Source organism: Vicugna pacos, chromosome 35, assembly GCF_048564905.1.
Source record: "Vicugna pacos chromosome 35, VicPac4, whole genome shotgun sequence".
Classification (NCBI taxonomy): Eukaryota; Metazoa; Chordata; class Mammalia; order Artiodactyla; family Camelidae; genus Vicugna; species Vicugna pacos.
Genome location: NC_133021.1, coordinates 3,073,659 through 3,101,340, shown reverse-complemented (window position 1 = coordinate 3,101,340; position 27,682 = coordinate 3,073,659). Strand labels below are relative to the sequence as shown.

The following is a 27,682-nucleotide window of genomic DNA, read 5'->3' as shown; positions in this document are numbered from 1 at the left end:
GTGCCCTTTATTCCCAATGACTCATACTGGCCAATGATGGCATTTCAAGGGGTAACATTCCTCTCCAGGAAAATACAAGAAAAACCAACTAAATATATACATTTAGGCATGATTCCTAAAGTAACTAGGGGCATTTTAGCGATGAGAAACCTGCTGCAGCTATGTTAGTCTATTGAGAACCAGGTGTTCTTCTATCACTAATGAAAATACTTAATCATCCGATCATGTTTGGTAAAGCAATTTAACACAACCATGTTTGCACCCCCATGATATAGTGCACCCAGGGCTTGACTGAAGTGAAAGACGGTCCACAGAAGCTGTGTCTTTAATGTCATTGGTGACTTTTACAGTTCAGTTCAGTATCTGACTAATAATATTTACTTAAACTGTCTGGAAGAACTGAGGCCTAATACATATTCAAGTTCATTCAAAGATTCCCCTCACTTACCACACGCCTTTCACCCCAAAGAAGATATAAATGCAGCATTTGATGAATGTAGCAGAAGGTCACCATTTCTTTTTGTGAGCAAATTATTCAACTCCTATCTATTTTAGTCGTGACCCTTTGAACTTTAAGGAGCTCACTGTTGTTCACAGAGTTTGAAGCTAGAGGAATTCTGATCCTAGGAGGGATTTGCTTTTCTCATACTGGCTTCACTGCAGCTCAGGTACTGATCCATTAAAATTGATGCCTGAGTGGAGGGGAGGGAAGAGCATGTTCTTGATAGCTAGGCCCAAACCTGGGAAAAGGCTTACCTGGGCTTGGTGCATTTTGATCTGAATGGTTTGGAAGTGCCCCTTGGGCCGTGTGGTTCTCATGACCTCTTCAAAGAACATGAGCGTTTTTATCATCTCTGCCATCTCTTCACATTTAGAGGTAAGGGATCTTGGACCCATTCTTGGAGAAGGGAATTGAGTAACTTCCTAAAGTCCACGTTGGCACTCTGTATGTTTCTGCCAGTATCAGCGAGGTTCAATATGTCTCATGAATGTCTTTTGAGCCTGGTATTATCTACAGATGTCTCCATGCCAGTATTCTCCACTGTAGCAGAACAATTTTCATCAATGTGCTTGCATCTCTCTTCAATCCGTGCAGCCAGCTTTTCTGCCAGCTTCTCTTCGTGTCTCCCATGATGTCAAATTCAACAGGACTGGGCAAGTCTGAAAGTACCTCGGAGCCTCCCCAGTAAGTTTATGACAGGCAGAATTTCCACTGTCTACCATTTCAGGTTCAGGAAACTGAGCCGTGAACTCAGGTTTTTGGGCAGCAGCAGTATCTCAAACTTACACAGCTTCCCGAACAAAAGACCTAAGCCTAGCTCCACAAAGGGCGGCAGACCCTCCGTCACACTGATCCACCCACAGAACTCTGCCCAGTTACCTAAGATCCACCAGCCACAACAAGCCTCGTGGTACACACCAACATTCCACCTGGAATCCAACTGTTAACTGCCATCCCCAATGGTTGCTGCATCTTGTCATTGTTGAGGGAGGGGATGCATCAGACGATAGGTCCAAGGTGAATGTGATTGTATCCACTAGAATCCCATTGGCCTTTTTCCTTCCCTTTTTCCTTTTGTTCAGATCTGTATGCACAGTACAAACGGAGAAAAGTGTGTTCATTTTTAGTTTATTGTTTCACACGTTTTAAACATTCTGACAGTTCACAGTACACAGAGACCCACTAAACGAAACTTATGTTTCTGTTATATCCATACACTCAGAATACATATCCGTCAGTAGATTTCTGCTGTAACACACACATTCTCAGGATGTGGATCCATTTGTTTCATGGGGGCTGAAATTCCTAGAAATGAAACCAATCCCAATGTGCACTTTACTGTCTGTCTCTTTTGCCCTTAGAACACTTTTGCAGAGCTACTTGTGTTTGTTATAGGCTTATGCCATTTCTTCTCTACATAGGGAAGAATATGGCATTCATTCATCCTGTTGGAAGAATTTCAAGTGTGTCCCGGACTATGAATTCATTTTCATCAAATTCAGAATTTGGATTAGGTCAAGAAATGCTCTTATGAATCAATAATTATGAATATTAATGCATGCATCTGTTTTCTGAATACAAGTGTGTTGATTACATGCATGCCATGATACGGTGTCGATACGTGCTGAATGATACTTGACATCACCTGGAGAATTTTATTTTGAATAATCATGTTTCCTTTGGTATATATCAGGCAACCGTAGCATTTTGGTGCTTGTTTGTCTGTTTGATTGTTTGTTTGTTCACTTCTTGTTGGTTTACAAACACATCAGGCCATGCATCTCTCCGTTCACTTCAAACAGAGAGTCATATATAAGTTGATTCACTTAAGATTGTGCTTCAAATCATCTATGATTTCCAGCTTCCCTCTCCTATCTTTTCGGTTTTGATGTCCTCCTTGCCTTCTTCTTGTTTATTCTTTACAACTCATGTTCTTCTTGCATTTCCAATAATGGTTTTCTTATCTCCATATCATCTTGCTGCTTTTCTATTCAGGGTGGATTTCTCAATCTTTCTTTTAGGATAAGTTTTGAGCTGCTGATTTCTTTTAAGATTTGCAGGTCTGTGGAAATCTCTAGCTCTGCTGTTATTAGAAATGGCAGTCATGTGGCATAGGCTACCCTAGATGGAAGGTTTTGTCCATTAATGATATGGCGTATGTCCTGGCACTCCTCCCTGTCCTGCAATATTGCTGTCAAGATATCAGCTGGAACCCCTCTGGAGGTTCTATTATGACTATTTTGCTTTCCTCCAGCTGCATTTTAAATCACTGGGATGCTCATGACCTTTGTTGATTTGAATCATACAGCTGCTTCTAGGTCTATTGGGATTCAACCTCCTTGGTAACCTGTGTACTTTCTGAATTCATATAGATGATTCTTTCCTGGCTTTCAGCAAGTTTCAGTCTGATTTTTCCACATATAACGTTTCAGACTTTTTTTTTTTTATCTCTTGCTTTTCCATCTGGGACTCTTATGAATCCAAGTCTTTCATGCCTTGTTTTACACCAGGATACACCAGGTGTATTATCATTGGTTTGCACTTGCTTTTCTATGTCTGCTTCAGATCCAGGGATTTCATTTCCTCTGTCTTCACACTCATTCACACGTCCCTCTGCATTATCTAGTCTGCTTAGGAATGACTTTAGCCTTGTTATTATCTCATCCATTGAGTTTTCTGATATTATTTGGCTCATCTTTAGAGTTCCTCTTCCCCTTGTTTGGTATTATGCCTTTTGTAATTCTGATACACTGTTTTTCTTCAGTGTTTCCCTCACCTCCGTTTTCAATACATTCTATTGTAGCATTTTGCAGTCTAGTTGCTTGAAAACTTTTCTTTTGGGCCTTCAGTCTCTTTGGAACTGAAAATGATACTTCCTGTTTCTTTTACTCAACTTCTTCTTGTCTACTGGTCAAGTAATTTCAGGTGTCTAATGTAGACTTATACGGCTTTGTTAAGTGAAAATTTTAGACTCTTTGCCCTATGCAATTCCATGGTATTTCTGTGGGAACACTTATTCCTAGACATTGATGTCATGTCCGCTTCCTGTTTGTGTTGTCTGGTTTATCTCCAATTGTTGGTGTTGCCTTTGTTGTGATGAACACACCATACTATTTCAATTATTATAACCGCAATTTTATTATGCTTATCTCACAAAACTGAAAGTGCACATGACACTTCCTCTTGTGGAAATGAATGTTCTAAAGGTTCTCAGCTCTGCATTCTACTGCATGTCATTTTGGAATGTTTCCAAAACAGCAAACTCAGAGTGTGCTTGTGCTTTCTAGGGCCATGGGAATGTCCCAATGAAACCAGCTCTTCCCAGAGCTTCTCTGTCTACAGAAACACCAGTGGAAACATATCTATGGATGTCGTACATCAGGCCCTGCTTGAATGATCCCGTAGACCGAACTTGGAGTCCTCGGTGCAGTACAATATCAGTGCCATCCAAAATGTAGCATCTGCTTTAGGGAAATAATGCTGAAGGAAAAGCTTCATCTTCTCATGCTGTGGACTTTGACCACTCTTCCTTGCTCTCTCATCTTGAGGCATGGGTACACGAAGGCAAGAGCAGAGCTGTTACACATCCTCTGTCTCAAACCAAACTATAATCCCAACACAGGTTATGAATGTAGCAGATCCTAAAGCTTTATTTCTGATTTCAAACCCAAGGCCCCCTGGATCCCTCAGACCACATGCACTATATCACTGATTCAGCCCCACACGTGCTCTATTGGCAAAATGCCAAATTGCTCCCTGGTCCTGCAGAAGCACTGGGTGTGGCCATGGGACATATCGATAAACTCAACCACGCACGCCAGTATGGTTGCTTTCTCATTGGGTCACATGTCGGTTTGCTGTCTTGATAGGACCCACCACATCCCACAATTTAGTCCAGATCCCTGAGACTCAGCGAGTGCCATCATCTGTAGCCCTATCCCTCATTAACCACTGCCTCGGCTACCTCAAATTTGGCAGCTCTGATCTTGGTCTCAAAATCAATTGTGGGGATATTTTGTGCTGATTTCTTTGAGTTCTGTCAGCCAAGAATCTGCTGTGCACTCTTCTAACACTCAGCACCTCACATTCAATTCCATGTCTCCTGTCTGCTTGAGAGTGTGCGTCCAATTAAAACAGAGTTTCATCTTTGCTGCTCCATCACCAGGGGTCAGATCCTGCACTGGTTTCCATTCTCTACTTTGCCTTATCCTGCTTCCAGGTTTTCTGATACCTCATCTTGTCTTTGGATGTAACAAACCACTCTTCGTCAAGTGTCCTGTGCCAAGGGCTTGCTGAGTGCATGTTTACATTGCTGTGTACATGGGAGCAAGTGAGCCCAGATTGCACTGATTCTCTGCTAACTGGGAATTGATTAATCAACACTTTCCAGATATATTTCACAGAAATGTGACTTTTTGTTTAGCTCTTTTTTCTATACAGCTTTGGTGGGAGGGATTGTCCCACGACTCCAGATTTAACATTGTGTTGATAACTCATTTGCAGTCTTTAGAACATTTTATAGAATTGATTTACGTGTTTTGGGATTTATACTAAAATGAAGTTAGTATTTGAAACATACTAAAACTACCTAGAAGCCAAACTTGTCAATTTTGTTAACAGTTTGTCAGCTTTATGGAAAAAATGGACAGATAAAATGTAAAATAGCAGTCCAAAATGTTAAAGGTGACATGTCAACTCTTTACTGTTGAAGCCTCCTAAACCTTCAGGAAACATGAAATAACTATTGGAACCATGAAATAATCCCCAAACTTGATTTCACTTGTGCATGTGGTGCCCTATACTCCTAATGACAAATACTGGCCAATGTTGGCATTTCAAGTGGTTACATCCCTCTCTAGGAAAATACAAGAAAAAACAAACAAAATATATACATTTAGGCTTGATTCCAAAAGAACCTAGAGGCATTAAAGCAATGAGAACCCTGCTGAAGTTATGCTAGGCTATTGAGAACCAGATGTTTTTCTATCAGTGATGAGAACTCTTAATCAACCGATCATGTAGGCAAAGCAATTTAACCCAACCAAGCCTGCAACCCATGATATAGTGCACCCGGGGCTTGACTGAAGTGAAAGACGGTCCACAGAAGCTGTCTCTTCAATGTCATTGGAAACTTTTACAGTTCAGTTCTCTATCTGACTTATAATATTTACCTATACTCTCTGGAAAAATTGAGGCCTAATACATATTCAAGTTCATTCAAAGGTTCCCCTCACTTATCACACTCCCTTCACCCCAGAGAAGACATAAACCCAGCATTTGCTATATCTTGCGGAAGGTCTCCATTTCTAATGTGTGAGCTAAGTATGCAATAATTATCTATTTTACTTGAGACACTTTGACCATTAAGGAGTTCGCTGTTGTTGACAGTGTGTGAAGATAGAGGAACACTTATTCTAGAAGGGGCTTGCTCTTTTTGTACTGGCTTAATTGCAGCTCAGATACTGATCCTTCAAAATGGATGCCTGAGTGGAGGGGAGGGAAGAGCAAGTGCTTGATAGCTTGGCCCAAACCTGGGAAAAGTCTTACCTGGGCTTGGTTCATTTTGGTCTGAATGGTTTGGAAATGCCCCTTGGGACGTGTGGATCCTCAATTCCTCTTACAAGAACATGAGCGTTTTTATCATATCTGCCATCTCTTCTATTTTAGACGTCAGAGACCTTGGACCCGTTCTTGGAGCAGACAATTGAGTAACTCCCTCAAGATCACGTTTGCACTCCATATGTTTCTGCCAGTATCAGCGAGGTTCAATATGTGTCATGAATGTCTTTTGAGCCTGGTATTGTCAACAGATGTCTCCATGCCAGTATTCTCCATTGTAGCAGAACAACTCTCATCAATCTGTTCGCATCTCTCCTCAATCCATGCAGCCAGCTTTTCTGAAGCTTCTCTTCGTGTCTCCCATGAATTCGACTTCAACAAGACTGGGCAAGTCTGAAAGTACCTCAGAGCCACACCAGTAAGCTGATGAGAGGCAGATCTTCCACTGTCTGCCTTTCAGGTCCTGGAAACTGACCCGTGAAAACAGGTCTTTGGGCAGCAGCAGTAACTCGAACTTACACAGCTTCTGAACAAAAGAACTAAACCAAGCTCCACAGAGGTTGGCAGCCCCTCCGTCACACTGATTCACCCACAGAACTCTGCCAGGTTACCTAGGATCCACAGCCACAACAAGCCTTGTGGTGCACGCCAACATTCCACCTGGAATCCAACCGGTAACTGCCATCCCCAATGGTTGCTGTATCTTGTCAGTTTTGGGGTAGGGGCTGTATCAGATGAGAGGTTCCCAAGGTAAATGTGATTGTATCCACTAGCATCCAATGGGCCTTTTCTCTTCCCTCTTTTATTTTGTACATATCTGTTTGCACAGTACTAACTGAGGGAGAGTGTCCATTTTTAGTTTATGGTTTCAAACGTCTTTAAACTTTCTAACAGTTCACAGTACACAGAGACCCACTAACGGAAACTTATGTTTATGTAATACCCATACACCCAGAAAACATATCCATCATTTGATTTCTGCTGAAACACCCACACTCTCAGTACGTGGATCCATTTATTTCATGAGGGCTGAAATTCCTTGAAATGAAACCAACCCCAATGTGCACTTTACTGTCTGTCTCTTTTGCTCTTAGTACAGTTTTACAGAGCTTCTTGTCTTTGTTATCGGCTTATGCCATTTCTTCTCTATGTAGGATAGAATATGGCATTCATTCATCCTTTTGGAAGACTTGCAAGACTGTATCATGGTCTATGAATCCATTTCTTCAAAATGGGCATTTGGGTTAGGTCATGATATGTGCTTATGAATCAATATTTATGAATATTAATATACAAAACTCTTTTCTGAATACAAGTGTTTTGAGTACATGCAAGCCATGATACTGTGTCGATGCGTGCTGTATGATTCTTGAAATCAGCTTGAGTATTTTCTTTCCAATAATCATGGTTCCTCTGTTATATGTCAGCCAACTGTACCTTTTTAGTGCTTGTTTGTTTGTTTGATTGTTTGTTTGGTTGCTTCTTGTTTGTTTTATAAACACATCATGCCATGAATCTCTCCATTAGCTTCAAACAAAAAAGTCATATAAGTTGATTCACTTTAGATTTGCTGGTCTGTGGGATTCTCTAGCTCTGCCGTTATTAGAAATGGCGGTCATGTGGCACAGGCTACCCTAGATGGCAGCTTTTTCCCATTCAGGTTATGGCCTATGTCCTGGCACTCCTCCCTGTCCTGCAATATTGCTGTCGAGATATCAGCTGGAGTCCCTCTGGAGGTTCTCTTGTAACTATGTTGCTTTCCTCCAGGTGCATTTAAAATCACTGGGATTCTCATGAACACTGTTGATTCAAATCATACAGCTGCTGGCAAGTCGATTGGGATTCCATTTCCTTTGGACGCAGTGTACTACCTGAATTCGTATAGATGTTTCTTTCTTGGCTTTCAGCAAGTTTCAGTCTGATTATTCTACAGATCACTCTTCAGACTTTCTATTTTTACATCTTGATTTTCCTTCTGGGACTCTTATGAATCCTATTGTTTCATGCCTTGTCTTATCCTGGATTCAACAGCAATGTTTTCATTGTTTTGCAATTTCTTTTGTATGTCTGCCTCTTATCGAGGGATTTCTTTTCCCCTCTTTTTACAGTCATTCACGCGTCCCTCTACATAATCTTGTCTGATTAGGACTGAAGTTTATCCCTGTTGTTTTCTCATCCATTAAGATTTCTGATATTTGGCTCACATTTAAAGTTTATATTCCCCTATCCTGGTATTCAGCCTTTTGTGATTCTGAGACACTGTTGTTTTTCAGTGTTTCCCTCACCTCCGTTTTCAATACAAGCAATGGTAGCGTTTGTAGACTAGTTGTTTGAAAGCTTATCTATTGGGCCTTCAATCTCTTTGGAACTGAAAATGGTACTTCCTCTTTCTTTTACTGTGCTTCTTCATCACTTCTGGTCAAGTAATATCAGGTATCTAAGGTAGACTTATAGGGCTTTTTTAAGTGAAAATTTTAGACTATTGGCTCTACACAATTCCATGGTATTTCTGTGAGGACAAGTTTTCCTAGAAATTGATGCCAAGTCCTGTTCCTGTGTGTGTTGTCTGGTATATCTCCAATTGATGGTGTTGCATTTGTTGTGATGAACACCCCATACTGCTTCGATTAGCATAACCTCATTTTGATTATGCTTATCTCACAATTCTGAAAGTGCACAGGACACTTCCTCTTGTGGAAATGAAACTTCTAATGGTTCTCAGCTCTGCATTCTGCTCTATGTCATTTTGGAGTGTTTCCAAAACAGCAAAGTGATAGTGCGCTTGTGCTTTGTAGTGCCATGGGAATGTCCCAATGAAACAAGTTTTTCCCAGAGCTTCTCTCTCTACAGAAACAACAGTGGAAACATATCTATGGATGTCATACATCAGGGCCTGCTGCAATGATCCCGCAGAACGACCTCGGTGTCCTTGGTTCAGTACAATGTCAGTGCCATCCAAAATGCTGCATCTGATTTTGGGAGATAATGGTGAAAGAAATGTTTAATTTTCTCACACTGTGGACTTTGACCACTTTTCCTTGCTCTCTCATCCTTGTGGAATGGGTTGATGAAGGGAACAACAGAGCTGTTCTGCATCCTGTTCCTCAAACCAAATCATAAGCCCAGCCCAGGTTATGAATGTAGCAGATCCTAAAGCTTTATATGCTGATTTCCAACCCAAGGTCCCCTGGATCCCTCAGACCAGATGCACGATATCTCTGATTGAGCCCCACACGTGCTCTATAGGCAAAATGCCAAATTGGTCCCTGGTCCTGCAGATGCACTTGGTGTAGCCATGGGACATATCGATAAACTCAACCATGTGCGCCAGTGTGGTTGCTTTCTCTTTTGTGTCACATGTCAGTTTGCTCTCTTGATAGGACCCACCACATCCCACAACACACTCCAGATCCCTGAGAATCAGCTTGTGCCATCATCTGTAGCCCTATCCCTATTTTACCACTGCCTCTGCTACCACAAATTTGGCAGCTCACATATTGGTCTCAGAATCAACTGTGGGGATATTTTGTGCTGGTTTCTTTGAGTTCTGTCAGCCAAGCATCTGCTGTGCACTCTTCCAACACTCAGCACATCACCTTCAATCCCAACTATTCTGTCCACTTGAGAGTGTGCGTTCATGTAAAGCAGAGTTTCACCTTTGCTGCTCCATCACCAGGGGTCAGATCCTGCACTGGTTTCCATTCTCTGCTTTGCCTTCTCCTGCTTCCAGGTTTTCTGAGGCCTCATCCTGTCTTTGGAAGTAACAGACTACTCTTTGGCAAGTTTCCTGTGCCAAGGGCTGGGTGAGTGGATGTTTACATTGCTGTGTACATGGGAGCGAGTGAGCGCAGGTAGCACTGCATGTCTGCCAAATGAGCATCGATTAATCAACACTTTCCAGATATAGTTCACTGAAATGCGATTTTTGTTTAGCTCTTTTTTCTATACAACCGTGGTGGGAGGTTTTGTTTGAAGATACCAATTTTGACATTGTTTTCCTAACACAACTGCAGTATTTAAAATTTTAATGGAATTGATTTATATGTTTTTTGATTTATATGAAAATGAAGTTAGATTTGAAACATACTAAATAGACCTAGAAGCCAGACGTCAATTTTGTTAACATTTTGTCAGCTCTAAGGAAAACATTGATAGATAGTATGTAAATAGCACTCCAAAATGTTAAAGGGGTCATGTCAACTCTTTCCTGCTGAAGCCTCCAAAACCAACAGGAATCATGAAATACCTATTGGAAACACAAAATAACCCCCAACCTTGGTTTCACTTGTGCATGTGTTGCCCTTTACTCCCAAAGTCACATACTGTCCAATGTTGGCATTTCAAGGTGTAACATCGCTCTCTAGGAAAATACAACAGAAAACAAACAAAATGTATATATTTAGGCTTGATTCCAAATGCACCTAGATGCATTATAACTATGAGAAACCTGCTGCAGCTATGCTATGCTATTGAGAACCAGGTGTTTTTCTATCAGTGATGAGAATGCTTAATCATCCGATCATGATGGGTAAGGGAATTTAACCCAACCAAATCTGCACCCCCATGATATAGTGCACCCGGGCCTTGACTGAAGTGAAAGACAGTCCACATAAGATGTGTCTTTAATGTCATTGGTGAATTTTACTGTTCAGTTCACAATCAGGCTTATAATATATAACTATACTCTCTGGAAAAACTGAGGGCTAATACATATTCAAGTTCAGTCAAAGATTCCCCTCACTTACCACACTCCCTTCACCCCAAAGAAGACATAAACACAGCATTTGCTGAATCTAGTGGAAGGTCATCATTTCTTTGTGTGAGCTAAGTATTCAATTCCTATCTATTATAGTCGAGATTACTTGACCTTTAGTGAGTTTACTATTGTTCACAGAGTGTTAAGTTTGAGGAACTCTGATTCTAGGAGGGGCTTGCTCTTCTCGTACTGACTTCATTGCAGCTCAGGTATTGATCCTTCAAAATGGATGCCTGAGTTTTGAGGAGGGAATAGCAACTTCTTTATAGCTAGGATCAAACTTGGGAAAAGGCTTACCTGGGCTTGGTGCATTTTGTTATGAATGGTTTGGAAATGCCCCTTGGGAAGTGGGGATTCTCACGACCTCTTCCAAGAATATGAGCGTCTTATCATCTCTGCCATCTCTTCTCTGTTAGACATCAGGGATCGTGGACCTGTCCTTGGAGCAGAGAATTGTGTAACTTCCTCAAGTCCACGTTGACACTCCATATGTTTCTGCCAGGATCAGCGAGGTTCAATATGTCTCATGAATGTCTTTCGAGCCTGATATACTCTACAGATGTCTCCATGCCAGTATTCTCCATTGTAGCCAAAAAACTCTCATCAATGTATTTGCATCTATCCTCAACCAATGCAGGCAACTTTTCTGCCATTTTCTCTTCGTGTATCCCATAAAGTCCACCTCAACAGGACTGGGCAAGTCTGAAAGTACCTCGGAGCCTCACCAGTAAGCTGAAGACAGGCAGATCTTCCACTGTCTGCCCTTTCAGGTTCTGGAAACTGACCCGTGAACTCAGGTTTTTGGGCAGCAGCAGTATCTCGAACATACACAGTTTCCCGATAAAAAGACATAAGCCAAGCTCCACAGAGGGTGGCAGCCCCTCCTTCACACTGATCCACCCACAGAACTCTGCACAGTTACCTAGGATCCACCAGCCACAACAAGCCTCGCACTACACACCAACAATCCACCTGTAATCCAACCGGAAACTGCCATCCCCAGTGGTTGCTGCATCTTGTCAATGTTGGAGGAGGGGCTGCATCAGACGAGAGGTTTCTAAGTAAATGTGATTCTACCCACTAGCGTCCCACCGGCCTTTTTTCTTCCCTCTTTCTTTTTGTTCAGATCTGTATGCACAGTACAAACGGAGGGAAGTGTGTCCATTAAGAGTTTATGGTTTCACACGTCTTTAAACTTTCTAACAGTTCACAGTACACAGACACCCAATAAGGAAACTTATGTGTCTGTAATCTCCATAAACCCAGAATACATAACCGTCAGTTGATTTCTGCTGAAGCACCCACACTCTCTTGACATGGATCCATTTATTTCATGGGGGCAGAAATTCCTAGAAATGAAACCAGTCCTAAAGTGCACTTTAAAATCTGTCTCTTTTGCTCTTAGTACAGTTTTGCAGAGCTACTTGTATTTGTTATAGGCTTATGCCTTTTCTTCTTACGTAGGGTAGAATATGGCATTCATTCATCATGTTGGAAGACATGCAAGTCTATATCACGGACTATGAATCCATTTTCTTCAAAATCGGCATTTTGGTTAGGACACGATATGCTCTTATGAATCAGTATTTATGAATATTAATGCAAGCATGTTTTTTCTGAGTACAGGTGTGTTGGTACATGCAAGCCGCGATATTGGGTCATTGTGTGCTGAAAGATCCTTGACATCACCTTGAGTATTTTCTTTTGAATAATCATGGTTCCTTTGTTATATGTCAGCCAAACCTACACTTTTGGTACTTGCTTGTTTGTCTGATTGATTGCTTCTCGTTTGTTTTGCAAAAACATCAGGTCATGCATCTCTCCATTCGCTTCAAACAGAGAGTCATATAAGCTGATTCACTTAAGATAGTGCTTACAATCACCTATGATTTCCTGCTTCCCTCTCCCATCTTTAAGGTTTTGATGTCCTCCTTGCTTTCTTATTGTGTATTCTTTGCAACTCATGCTCTTCTTGCATTTCCAATACTGGTTTTCTTATTTCCATTTCTTCTTGCTGCTTTTCTATTCAGGGTAGAATTCTCAATCTTTCTTTTAGGATAAGTTTTGTACTGCTGAATTCTTTTAAGATTTGCTGGTCTGTGGAATTCTCTAGCACTGCCATTATTAGAAATTGCAGTCATGTGGCCTAGGCAACCCAATTGCAGCTTTTTCCCTTTCAAGTTATGGTCTAAGTCCTGGCACTCCTCCCTGTCCTGCAATATTACTGCCGATATATCAGCTTAAACCCCTCTGGAGGTTCTCTTGTGACTATGTTGCTTTCCTCCAGGTGCATTTCAATTCACTTGGATGCTCATGAACTTTGTTGATTTGAATCATACAGCTGCTTGTAGGTCTATTGGGATTCCACCACCTTTGGATGCTGTGTACTTCCTGAATTCGTATAGATGCTTCTTTCTTGGCTTTCAGCAAGTTTCAGTCTGATTTGTCTACAGATAACTTTTCAGCCTTTTTTTTTTAATCTCTTGAAATTCCATCCGTGACTCTTATGAATCCTACTCTTTCATGCCTTATGTTACCCCAGGATTCAACAACAAAGTTTTCATTGGTTTGCACTTGCTTTTGTATGTCTGCTTCTGACAGAGGGATTTCTGTTCCCCTGTCTTCACTGTCATTCATGCGTCCCTCTGCATTATCTAGTCTGCTTAGGACTGAAATTTAGCCCTGATATTATCTCATCCATTGAGTTTTCTGACATTATTGGCTCGTCTTTAGAGTTTCTCTTCCCCTTTTCTGTTATTCTGCCTTTTTCTTATTCTGAGACACTGTTGTTCTTCAGTGTTTCCCTCATCTCTGTTTTCAATACTTGCTCTGGTAGCATTATGCAGTCTAGTTGTTTGAAAGCTTATCTTTTGGGCCTTCAATCTCTTTGAAACTGAAAATGGTACTTCCTGTTTCTTTTACTGTACTTCTTCATCTCTACTGGTCAAGTAATATCAGGTATCTAAGGTAGACTAATAGGACTTTGTTAAGTGAACATTTTAGACTCTTTCCTCTACAGAATTCCATGGTATTTCTGTGAGGACAATTTTTCCTAGACATTGATGCCATGTCCTTTTCCTGTGTGTATTGTCTGGTATATCTCCAATTGCTTGTGTTGTCTTTGTTGTGATGAACACACGTTACTATTTCAATTAGTATAACCTCTTTTTTATTATGCTTATCTCACAATTCTGAAAGTGCACTGGACACTTCCACTTATGAAATGAAGCTTCCAATGGTTGTCAGCTCTGCATTCTGCTTTATGTCATTTTGGAGTGTTTCCAAATTAGCAAACTGATATTGTGCTTGTGCTTTCAAGTGCTATGGGAATGTCCCAATGAAATGAGTTCTTCCCAGAGCTTCTCTGTCTACAGAAACACCAGTGGAAACATAGCTATGGATGTCATACTTCAGGGCCTGCCTGAATGATCCCATAGACCGACCTTGTTATCCTCGGTGCAGAACCATGTCAGTGCCATCCTTAATGTAGCATCTGCTTTTGGGAGATAATGCTGAAGGAAATTCTTCATCCTCTCAGGCTGTGGACCTTGACCACTCTTCTTTCTTTTCTCATCCTTGAGGCATGGGTGCACGAATGCAACCACAGAGCTCTTCAGAATCCTATGCTTCAAATCAAACCATAATTCCAGCCTATGGAATATAATGATACTAACTTTTCCAGGACAATAAATGACCCATACTTACAGTACATTCTACCATAATATCATTATAATGGGGTCTGAGGGGTGATTGTAGGAGATCCTAAAGCTTTTAATTCTAATTTCAAACCAAGGCCCTCTGGTTCACTCAGACCATTTGCACGATATCTCTGAGCCCCACACGTGCTCTATTGGCAAAATGCCAATTTGGTCCCTGCTCCTGCAGATGCAATGGATGTGGCCATGGGACATATCGATAAACTCAGCCACGCATGCCAGTGTTGTTGCTTTCTCATTGTGGTCACATGTCAGTTTGCTCTCTTGATAGGACCCACCACATCCCACAATGCACTCCAGATCCCTGAGACTCAGCGTGTGCCATCATCCGTTGCCAAATCCCTCATTTACCGCTGCCTCTGCTACCTCAAATTTGGCAGCTCGGATCTTGGTCTCAGAATCTATTGTGGGGATATTTTGTGCTGATATCTTTGAGTTCTTTCAGCCAAGCATCTGCTGCGCACTCTTCAAAATCTCAGTACATCTCTTTCAATCCCATGTCTCCTGTCAACTTGAGAGTGTGTGTCCATGTAAAACAGAGTTTCACCTTTGCTACTCCAACAACAGGGGTCAGTTCCTGCACTGGTTTCCATTCTCTACATTGCCTTGTCCTGCTTCTAGGTTTTCTGAGGCCTCATCCTGTCTTTTGAATTAACAGACCACTCTTCGGCAATTGTCCTGTTCCAAGGGCTGGTTGAGTGAATGTTTACATTGCTGTGTATATGGGAGTGAGTGAGCAAAGGTTGCTCTGCTTCTCTGCCAAGTGGGAATTGATTAATCAACATATTCCAGATATATTGCACAGAAATGTGATTTTTGTTTAGCTCTTTCTTCTATACAGCCATGCTGGGAGGGATTCTCCGAAGACTCCGGTATTGACATTGGGTTGAATACTCATTTGCAAACTTTAAAATGTTTAAAGGAATTGATTTACATATTTTGAGATTTATACGAAAATGAAGTTAGTTTTTGAAACATAGTAAATCATCCTAGAATCCAGACTTGTCAATTTTGTTAACATTTTGTCAGCTCTAAGGAGAAAATAGACAGATAGAATGTAAAATATCAGTCCAAAATGTTAAAAGGTACATGTCAACTCTTTACTGTTGAAGCCTCCAAAGACAACAGGAACCATGAAATAACTATTGGAACCATGAAGTAACTCCCAACCTTGGTTTCACTTCTGCATGTGGTGCCCTTTACACCCAATGACACATACTGGCCAATGTTGTCATTTCAAGGGGTAATATCCCTCTCTAGGAAACTACAAGAAAAAACAAACAAAATATATATATTTAGGCTTGATTCCAAATGCACCTAGAAGAATTATAGCTATGAGAAACCTGCTGAAGCTATGCAAGGCTATTGAGAACCAGGTGTTCTTCTATTAGTGATGAGAACACTTAATCATTCAATCATGTTGGGTAATGTATTTTAACCCAACCAATTCTGCACCCCCATGATATAGTGCACCCGGGGCTTGACTGAAGTGAAAGAGGTTCCACATAAGCTGTGTCTTTAAAGTCATTGGCTAATTTTACAGTTCAGTTTACTATCTGACTTATAATATTTACCTATAGTGTCTTGATAAACTGAGGCCTAATACATATTCAAGTTCAGTCAAAGATTCACCTCACTTACCACACTCTCTTCACACCAGAGAAGACATAAACCCAGCATTTGCTGAATCTAGCGGAAGGTCATCACTTCGTTGTGGGAGCTAAGTATTCAATTCCTATCTATTTTAGTCAAGACAATTTGACATATAAGTATTTATCGATTGTTCACAGAGAGTGAAACTGGAGGAACTCTGATTCTAGGAGGGGCTTGCCCTACTCATACTGGCTTCATTGCATCACAGGTTCTGATCCTTCTTAATGGATGCCTGAGTGGAGGGGAGGGAAGAGCAAATGCTTGATAGCTAGGCCCAATCCTGAGAAAATGCTTACCTGGGCTTGGTGCATTATGGTCTGTATGATTTGGAAATGCCTCTTGGTATGTGTGGATTCTCAAGTCCTCTTCCAAGAACATGAGTGTTTTTATCATCTTTGCCATCTCTTCTCTTTCAGACATCAGGGATCTTGGACCCGTTCTTGGAGCAGAAAATTGTGTAACTTCCTAAAATCCACGTTGACACTCCGTATGTTTCTGCCGGGATCAGCGAAGTCCAATATGCGTCATCAATGTCTTTCAAGCCTGGTATTCTCTACAGATGTCACCATGCCAGTATTCTCCATTGTAGCAGAACAACTCACATCAATGTGTTCACATCTATCCTCAATCCATGCAGGCAGCTTTTCTGCCAGCTTCTCTTCGTGTCTCCCATAAAGTCCACTTAAACAGGCCTGGGCAAATCTGAAAGTACCTCGGAGCCTCACAAGTAAGATGATGACAGGCAGATCTTCCATTGTCTGCCCTTTCAGGTTTTGGAAACTGATCCGTGAACTCAGGTCTTTGGGCAGAAGCAGTATCTCGAAATTACACAGCTTCCCAAACAAAAGACCTAAGCCAAGCTCCACAGAGGGCGGCAGGCCCTCCATCACACTGATCCACCCACAGAATTCTACACAGTTACCTTGGATCCACCAGCCACAACAAGCCTCGCGGTACACACCAACATTCAACCTGGAATCCAACCGGTTACTGCCATCCCCAATGGTTGCTGCATCTTGTCAATGTTGGGGGAGGGGCTGAATCAGACGAGAGTTTCCTAAATAAATGTGATTCTATCCACTAGCGTTCCACCGTCCCTTTTTCTTCCCTCTTTCCTTTTGTTCAGATCTGTGTGTACACAGTACAAACGGAGGGAAGTGTGTCCACTTAGAGTTTATGGTTTCACACGTCTTTAAACTTTCTAACAGTTCACAGTACACAGACACCCACTAAAGGAAACTTATGTTTCTATAATATCCATACACCCAGAATACATATCCGTTGGTTGATTTCTGCTGAAACACCTACACTCTCTTGACATGGATCCGTTTATTTCATGGGGGCAGAAATTCCTAGAAATGAAACCAATCCCAATGTGCACTTTACTGTCTGTCTCTTTTGCTCTTAGTACAGTTTTGCAGAGCTACTTGTATTTGTTATAGGCTTATGCCTTTTCTTCTTACGTAGGGTAGAATATGGCATTCATTCATCATGTTGGAAGACATGCAAGTCTATATCACGGACTATGAATCCATTTTCTTCAAAATCGGCATTTTGGTTAGGACACGATATGCTCTTATGAATCAGTATTTATGAATATTAATTCATGCATGTGTTTTCTGAATACAAGTGTGTTAGGTACATGCAACCCACAATACTGGGTAATTGTGTGCTCAAATATCCTTGACATCACCTTGAGTATTTTCTTTTGAATAACCATGGTTCCTTTGTTATATGTCAGCCAAACATACCCTTTTGGTGCTTGCTTGTTTGTTTGATTATGTGTTTGTTGGCTTCTTGTTTGTTTTGCAAACACATCAGGACATGCATCTATCCGTTTGCTTCAAACAGAGAGACACATAAGCTGATTCACTTAAGATAGTGTTTACAATAACCTATGATTTCCTGTTTCACTCTCCCGTCTTTAGGGTTTTGATGTCCTTCTTGCCTTCTTCTTGTTTATTCTTTGCAACTCATGCTCTTCTTGCATTTCCAATACTGATTTTCTTATTTCCTTTTCATCTTGCTGCTTTTCTATTCAGGGTAGAATTCTCAATCTTTCTTTTAGGATAAGTTTTGTACTGCTGAATTCTTTTAAGATTTGCTGGTCTGTGGAATTCTCTAGCTCTGCCGTTATTACAAACAGCACTCATTTGGCATAGGTTACCCTAGATGGCAGCTTTTTCCCATTCAGGTTATGGTCCCTGTCCTGGCACTCCTCCCTGTCCTGCAGTATTGTTGCCGATATATCAGCTGAAACCACCCTGGAGGTTCTCTTGTGACTATGTTGCTTTCCTCTCGGTGAATTTTAAATAACTGTGATGCTCATGAACTTAGATTATTTGAATCATACACCTGATGGTAGGTCTACTGTGATTTCATCTTCTTTGGACCCTGTGTACTTCCTGAATTCGTATGGATGATTCTTTCTTGGCTTTCAGCAAGTTTCAGTCTGATTTTTCTACAGATAACATTTCAGACTTTTTTTCATCTCTTGCTTTTCCATCTGGGAGTCTTATTAATCCTAGTCTTTCATGCCTTGTCTCACCCCAGGATTCAACAGCAATGTTTTCTTTGGTTTGCACTTGCTTTTCTATGTCTCCTTCTTACCGAGGTATTTCTGTTCCCCTGTCTTCGCAGTCATTCACGCGTCCTTCTGCATATTCTAGTCTGCTTAGGAATGAACTTTAGCCCTGATATTATCTCATCCATTGAGTTTTCTGGTATTATTTGGCTCGACTTTAGAGATTCTCTTCCACTTTTCTGGTACTGCTCCGTTTGTGATTCTGAGACACTGTTTTACTTCAGAGTTTTCCTCACCTCTGTTTTCAATACTTGCTCTGGTAGCGTTTTGCCGTCTAGTTGTTTGAAAGCTTATCTTTTGGGCCTTCAAACTGTTTGGAATTGAAATTTTTACTTCCTGTTTCTTTTACTTTACTTCTTCATCTCTACTGGTCAAGTAATTTCAGGTATGAAATGTAGAATTACAGTGCTTTGTTAAGTGAAAACATTAGACTCTTGGGTCTACACAATTCCATGGGATTTCTGTGAGGACAATTATTCCTAGACATTGATGCCATGTCCTTTTCCTGTGTGTGTTGTCTTGTATATCGCCAATTACTGGTGGTGACTTTGTTGTGATGAACACACCATACGATATCGATTAGTATAACCTCATTTTTATTATGCTCTCACAATTCTGAAAGTGCACATGACATTTCACTTGTGGAAATGAAGCTTCTAAAGGTTCGCTTTGCATTCTGTTGTATGTCATTTTGGAGTGTTTCCAAAACAGCAAACCGATAGTGCGCTTGTGCTTTCTAGTGCCATGGGATTGTCCCAATGAAACAAGTTCTTCCCAGAGATTCTTTGTCTACAGAGACACAAGTGGAAACATATCTATGCATGTCATAAACCAGGGCCTGCTGGAATGATCCCACAGACCAACCTCGTTGTCCTCAGTTCAGTACAATATCAGTGCCATCCAAAATGTAACATCTGCTGTAGGGAGATAATGCTGAAGGAAATGCTTCACCTTCTCAGCTGTGGACTTTGACCACTCTTCCTTGTTCTCTCATCCTTGTGGCATTTGTGCACGAAGGCAAGAACAGAGCTGTTCCACATCCTGTGCATCAAACCAAACCATAATCCTAGCCCAGGTTATTAATGTAGCAGATCCTAAAACTTTTATTACTGATTTCAAACCCAAGGCCCCCTGGATACCTCAGACCAGCTGCACAATATCTCTGGTTGAGCCCCATACATGCTCTATTGGCAAAATGCAAAATTGATCCCTGGTCCTGCAGATGCACTGGGTGAGGCCATGGGACATATCGATAATCTCAACCACACGCGCCAGTGTGGTTGCTTTCTCATTGGTGTCACATGTCGGTTTGCTCACTTGATAGGACACACCACATCCCACAACGCACTCCAGATCCCTGAGACTCAGCGTGTGCCATTTTCCGTAGCCCTATCACTCATTTACCACTGCCTCAGCTACCTCAAATTTGTCAGATGGGATCTTGTTCTCAGAATCAATTGTGGGGATATTTTGTGCTGATTTCTTTGAGTTCTGTCAGTCAAGCATCTGCTGTGCACTCTTCTAACACTCAGCGCATCACCTTCAATCCCATGTCTCCTGTCCGCTTGAGAGTGTGCATCCAAGTAAAACAGACTTTCACCTTTGCTGCTCCATCACCAGGGGTCAGATCCTGCACTGGTTTCCATTCTCTAATTTGCCTACACCTGCTTTCACGTTTCCTGGGGCCTCATCATCTCTTTGTACGTAACAGACCCCTCTTCGGCAATGTCCTGTGCCAAGGTCTGGGTGAGTGGATGTTTTCATTGCTGTGTACATGGGAGCGACTGAGCACAAGTTGCCCTGCTGCTCTGCCAACTAGTCATCGATTAATCAACAATTTCCAGATATATTTCTCAGAAATGTGATTATTGTTTATCTCTATTTTCTATACAGCCATGGTGGAAGGGTTTGTCCAAAGACTCCAGTTTTGACATTGTGTTGATAAATCATTTGCAGGCTATAAAAATTTTAAAGGAATTGATTCACAAGTTTTGGGATTTATACAAAAATTAAGTTAGTTGTTGAAACATACAAAATTGACGTAAACCCAGACTTGTCAATTGTGTTAATATTTATCTGCTCTTAGAATAAAATAGACAATTTTAATGTAAAGTAGCAGTCCAAAATGATAAAGGGGACATGTCAGCTCTTTACTGTTGAAGCCTCCAAAGCCAACAGGAAAAATGAAATACCTTTTGGAAGCATAAAATTATCCACAGCCTTGGTTTTACTTGTGCATGTGGTGCCCTATACTGCCAGTGACACATACTGGCCAATGTTGGCATTTCACGGGGTAACATCACTCTGCAGGTATATATAAAAAAAAAAACAAACAAAATATATTCCTTTAGGCTTGATTCCAAAAGCACCTAGAGGCAATAAATCTATGAGAAACCTGCTGCAGATATGCTAGTCTATTGAGAACCATGTGTTCTTCTATCAATGATGAGAACGCTTAATCATCCGATCATTCACTGTAAGGCAATATTACACAACCAAGTCTTCACCCCCATGATATAGTGCACCCGAGGCTTGACTGAAGTGAAAGACTGTCCACATAAGCTGTGTCTTAAATGTCATTGGCGAATTTTACTATTCAGTTCACTATCTGACTTACAATATTTCCCTATACTGTCTAGAAAATCTGAGGCATATTACATATTCAAGTTTAGTCATAGATTCCCCTCACATACCACACTGCCGTCACACAAAAGAAGACATAAACCCAGCATTTGCTGAATCTAGCGGAAGGTCATCATTTATTTGTGTGAGCTAAGTATTCAATCCAAATTTATTGTAGTCAAGGCTCTTTGATCATTAAGGGGTTCACTGTTGTTCACAGAGTAAGAAGCTGGAGGAACTCTGATTCTAGGAGGGGCTTGCTTTTCTCATACTGGATTCATTGCAGCTGAGGTACTGATCCTTCATAATGCATGCCTAAGTGGAGGGGAGGGAAGAGCAAGTGCTGGATAGCTAGGAGCAAACCTGGGAAAAGCTTACCTGGTGTTGGTGCATTTTGGCCTGATTGGTTTGGAAATGCCCCTTGGGACGTGTGGATTCTCACGACCTCAACCAAGAACATGTGCATTTTTATCAACTCTACCATCTCTTCTCTTTTAGACGTTAGGAATCTTGGACCCGTTCATGGAGCAGAGAATTGAGTAATTTCCTTAAGTCCACGTTGACACTCCGAATGTTTCTGCCAGTATCAGTGAGGTTCAATAAATCTCATGAATGCCTTTAGAGCCTGATATCCTCTACAGATGTCTCCATGCCAGTATTCTCCACTGTAGAACAGCAACTCTGATCAATGTGTTCACATCTATCCTCAATCCATGCAGGCAGCTTTTCTGCCAGCTTCTCTTTTTGTCTCCGATAAAGTCGACTTTAAGAGGACAGGGAAAGTATGAAAGTACCTCGGAGCCTCACCAATAAGCTGATGACAGGCAGATCTTCCACGGTCTGCCCTTTCAGGTTCTGGAAACTGACCCGTGAAATCAGGTATTTGGAAAGGAGCAGTATCTCGAACATACACAGCTTCCTGAAACAAAGAAATAAGCCAAGCTCCACAGAGGGCGGCAGCCCTTCCATCACACTGATCCACCCACAGAACTCTGCCCAGTTACCTAGGATCCATCAGCCACAACAAGCATCGCGGTACACACCAACATTCCACCTGGAATCCGACCGTTAACTGCCATCCACAATGGTTGCTGCATCTTGTCAGTGTTGGGGGAGGGGCTGCATCAGACGAGATGTTCCTAAGGTAAATATGATTCTATCCACTAGGTCCCATGGGCCTTTTTCCTTCCGTCTTTCCTTTTACTCAGATCTGTATGCACAGTACAAACGGAGGGAAGTGTGTCAATTTTTAGTATATGGTTTCACAAGTCTTTTTAAACTTTCTAAAAGTTCACAGTACACAGACACCCACTAAAGGATACTAATGTTTCTGTAATATCCATACACCCAGAACACATATCCATCGTTTGATTTCTGCTGAAACACCCACAGTCTCAGCACAAGGATCCATTTATTTCATGGGGCTGAAATTCCTAGAAATGAAACCAATCCCAACGTGCACAGTACTGTCTGTCTCTTTTGCTCTTAGTACACTTTTGCAGAGCCACTTGTCTTTGTTATAGGCTTATGCCATTTCTTCTGTACGTAGTGTTGAATATGGCATTTTTTCATTCTTTTGGAATAATTGCAAGTCTATATCACGGACTATGAATCCATTTTATTCAAAATCGGCATTTGGGTTATGTCACCATATGCACTTAAGGATCAATATATATGAGTATTAATGGACGCATCTCTTTCCTGAATACAAGTGTGTTGAGTATATGCAAGCCGCGATACTGGTTCGATGCGTGCTGAATGATCCTTGACATCACCTTGAGTATTTTCTTTTGATAATCATGGTACCTTTGGTATATGTCAGCCAAACATACCTTTTTAGTGCTTGTTTTTTTGTTTGATTGTTTGTCTGTTTTCTTCTCGTTTGTTTTGCAAACACATCAGGCCATGCATCTCTCCATTCGCTTCAAACAGAGAGTCATATAAGCTGATTCACTTAAGATAGTGCTTACAATCACCTATGATTTTCTGCTCCCCACTCCCATCTTTAGGGTTTTGATGTCCTCCTTGCTTTCTTCTTGTTTATTCTCTGCAACTCATGCTCTTCTTGCATTTCCAATAATGCTTTTCTTATTTCCATTTCATCTTGCTGCTTTTCTATTCAGGGTAGAATTCTCCATCTTTCTTTTAGGTTAAGTTTCATACTGCTGAATTCTTTTAAGATTTGCCGGTCTGTGGAATTCTCTAGATCTGCAGTTATTAGAAATGGCGGTCATGTGGCATAGGCTTCCATAGAGGGCAGCTTCTTCCCATTCCGGATATGGTGTATGTCCTGGCATTCCTCCCTGTCCTGCAATATTGCTGCCGATGTATCAGCTGGAACCCCCCGGAGGTTCTCTTGTGATTATGTTGCTTTCTTCCAAGTGCATTTTAAATCACTGGCAAGCTCATGAACTTTGTTGATTTGAATCATACTGCTGCTGGTAGGTCTATTGGGATTCCAACTCCTTTGAACACTGTGTACAACCTGAATTCGTATTTGATACTTTCTTGGATTTCAGCAATATTCAGTCTGATATTTCTACAGATAAATTTTCTGAATTTTTTATATTTATCTCTTGCTTTTCCATCTGGGACTCTTAAGAATCTTAGTCTTTCATGCCTTTTCTTTCCCCAGGATTGAACAGCAAAGTTTTCATTGGTTTGCACTTGCTTTTCTATGTCTGCTTCAGATCGAGGGATTTTGCTTCCCCTCTCTTAACAGTCATTCACAAGTCCCTCTGCATACCATAGTCTGCTTAGGACTGAACTTCAGCCCTGTTATTATCTCATCCATTGAATTTTCTGATATTATTGGGCTCGTGTTTAGAGTTTGTCTTCCCCTTTTCTGGTATTCTGCCTTTGGTGATTCTGAGGCACTGTTGTTCTTCAGTATTTCTGTCACCTCCGTTTTCAGTGCTTGCTCTGATAGCGTTTTGCAGACTAGTTGTTTGAAAGTTTATGTTTGGGCCTTCAATCTCTTTGGAACTGAAAATGGTACTTCCTCTTTCTTTTACTGTATTTCTACATCTCTACTGGTCAAATAATATCAGGTATCTAATGTAGACTTATAGGGCTTTTTTAAGTGAAAATTTTACACTCTTGGTTCTACGTAATTCCATGGTATTTCTGTGAGGACAATTTTTCCTAGACATTGATGCCATGTCCTTTTCCTGTGTGTGTTGTCTGGTATATCTCCAATTGATGGTGTTGTCTTTGTAGTGATGAACACACCATACAATTTCGAATAATATAACCTCATTTTTATTACGCTTATCTCACACTTCTGGAAGTGCACAGGACTACTCCTCTTGTGGAAATGAAGCTTCTAATGGTTCTCAGCTCTGCATTCTGCTCTATGTCATTTTGGAGTGTTTCCAAAACAGCAAACCAATAGTGCACTTGTGCTTTCTAGTGCCATGGGAATGTCCCAATGAAACCAGTTCTTCCCAGAGATTCTGTTTACCGTAAGACCAATGGAAACATATATATGGATGTCATACATCAGGGCCTGCTGGAATGCTCCTGCAGACCAACCGTGTTTTCCTCGGTGCAGTATCATGTCAGTCCCATCCAAAATGTAGCATCTACTTTTGGCAGATTATGCTGAAGGAAATGCTATAACTTCTCACTCTGTGGACTTTGACTACTCTTCCTTGTTCTCTCATCCTTGTGGCATGGGTAGACGAAGACAACCACAGAGCTGTTCCGCATCCTGTGTCTCAAACCAAACCATAATCCCAGCCCAGGCTATGAATGTAGCAGATCCTAAAGCTTTTAATACTGATTTCAATCCCAAGGCCCCCTGGATCCCTTAGACCAGTTGCACGTTATCACTGACTGAACCCCACATGTGCTCTATTGGCAAAATTCCAAATTGGTTCCTGGTCATGCAGATGCACTGGGTGTGGCCATGGAACATATTGAAAAACTCAACCACGTGCGCCAGTGTGGTTGCTTTCTCATTGGGGTCACAGGTCGGTTTGCTCCCTTGATAGGGCCCACCACATCCCACAACGCTCTCCAGATCCCTGAGACTCAGCGTATGCCATCATCCATAGCCCTATCCCTCATTTACTGCTGCCTTTGCTACCTCAAATTTGGCAGCTCGTATCTTGGTCTCAGAATCGATTTGGGGATATTTTGTGCTGATTTCTTTTGAATTCTGTCAGCTAAGCATCTGTTGTGCACTCTTCTGACACTCAGCACATCACCATCAATCCCATGTCTCGTGACGGCTTGAGAGTGTGCGTTCAAGTAAAACAGAGTTTCATCTTTGCTGCTCCATCTCCAGGGGTCAGATAATGCACTGGTTACCATTCTCTACTTTGCCTTCTTTTGTTTCCAGGTTTTCTGAGGCCTCATTCTGTCTTTGGAAGTAACGAACCACACTTCAGCAAGTGTCCTGTGCCAAGGGCTGGGTGAGTGGTTGTTTACATTGCTTGTTCATGGGAGCAATTGAGTGCACGTTGCACTGTTTCTCTGCCAGCTAGGCATCAATCAATCAACACTTTCCGGATATATATCACAGAAATGTGATTTTTGTTTAGCTCTTTTTCTATACAGCCGTGGTGGTAGTGTTTGTCCAAAGACTCCTGTTTTGACATTGTTTTGATAAGTCATTTGCAGCTTTAAAAAGTTTAATAGAATTCATTTACATGTTTTTGGATTTATACGAAAATGAAGTTAGTTTTTGAAACATACTATATCGACCTAGAAGCCAGAACTGTCAGTTTTGTTAATAATTTGTCAGCTCTAAGGAAAAATTAGACAGACAGAAAGTAAAATAGCAGTCCATAATGTTAAAGGGGCATGTCAACTCTTTACTGTTGAAGCCTCCAAAGCCAACAGGAACCATGAAATACCTATTGGAACCATGAAATTACCCCCAACCTTGGTTACACTTGTGCATGTGGTGCCCTTTACTCCAATGACACATACTGGCCATTGTTGGCATTTAAAGGGTTAACAACACTCTCTAGGAAATTACAAGAATTAACAAACAAAATATATACATTTATGCTTGATTCCAAAAGCACCTAGAGGCATTATAGCTATGAGAATCCTGCTGCAGCTATGCTAGTCTATTGAGAACCAGGTGTTCTTCTATCAGTGATGAGAATGCTTAATCATCCGATCATGTTGGGTATAGCAGTTTAACACAACCAAGTCTGCACCCCCATGATACAGTGCACGCTGGGCTTGACTGAAGTGAAAGACGGTCCACCTAAGCTGTGTCTTTAATGTCATTGGTGAATTTTACAATTCAGTTCAATATCTGACTTATAATATTTACCTATACTGTCTTTAAAAACTGAGGCCTAGTACATATTCAAGTTCAGTCAAAGATTCCCCTCACTTACCACACTCCTCACACCCCATAGAAGACATAAACCCAGCATTTGCTGAATCGAGGGGAAGGTCACCATTTCTTTGTGTGAGCTAAGTATTCAATTCCTACCTATTTTAGTCGAGACTATTTGACCTTTAAGGGGTTCACTGTTGTTCACACAGTGTGAAGTTGGAGGAACTCAGATTCTAGGAGGGGCCTGCTCTTCTCGTACTGGGTTCATTGCAGCTCAGGTACTGATCCTTCAAAATGGATTCCTGAGTAGTGGGGAGGGAATAGCTAGTGCTAAATAGCTGGGCCCAAACCTGGGAAAAGGCTAACCTGGGCTTGGTGCATTTTGTTCTGAATGGTTTGGAAATGCCCCTTGGGACGTGTGGATTCTCACGACCTCTTCCAAGAACATGAGCTTTTTTATCATCTTTGCCATCTCTTCTCTTTTAGAAGACAGGGATCTTGGGCCCGTTCTTGGAGCAGAGAATTGAGTAACTTCCTCAAGTCCACGTTGACACTCTGAATGTTTCTGCCAGTATCAGTGAGTTTCAATATGTCTCATGAATGTCTTTCGAGCCTGGTATTCTCTACAGATGTCTCCATGCCAGTATTCTCCATTGTAGCAGAACAACTCTCATCAATGTGTTCGCATCTCTCCTCAATCCTTGCAGCCAGATTTTCTGCCAGCTTCTCTTCGTGTCTCCCATAGAGTCGACTTCAACAGGAATGGGCAAGTCTGAAAGTACCTCAGAGCCTCACCAGTAAGCTGGTGACAGGCGGATCTTCCACTGTCTTCCCTTTCAGGTTCTGGAAAATGACCCGTGGACTCAGGTCTCTTTGCAGCAACAGTTTCTTGAACTTACACAGCTTCCCGAACAATAGACCTAAGCCAAGCTCCACAGAGGGCGGCAGAACTTCCATCACACTGATCCACCCACAGAACTCTGCCCAG

General features: G+C 41.5%; 1 long non-coding RNA gene across 1 annotated transcript; it reads left to right on the top strand.

The window, feature by feature from the left end:
• Positions 1-1,391: 1,391 nt before the first annotated feature.
• Positions 1,392-27,425, top strand: LOC140691465 (uncharacterized). Its single transcript, XR_012067090.1, has 3 exons — positions 1,392-1,444; positions 9,792-9,864; positions 27,181-27,425. It is a non-coding gene; the product is annotated as an uncharacterized lncRNA (long non-coding RNA).
• Positions 27,426-27,682: the final 257 nt, after the last annotated feature.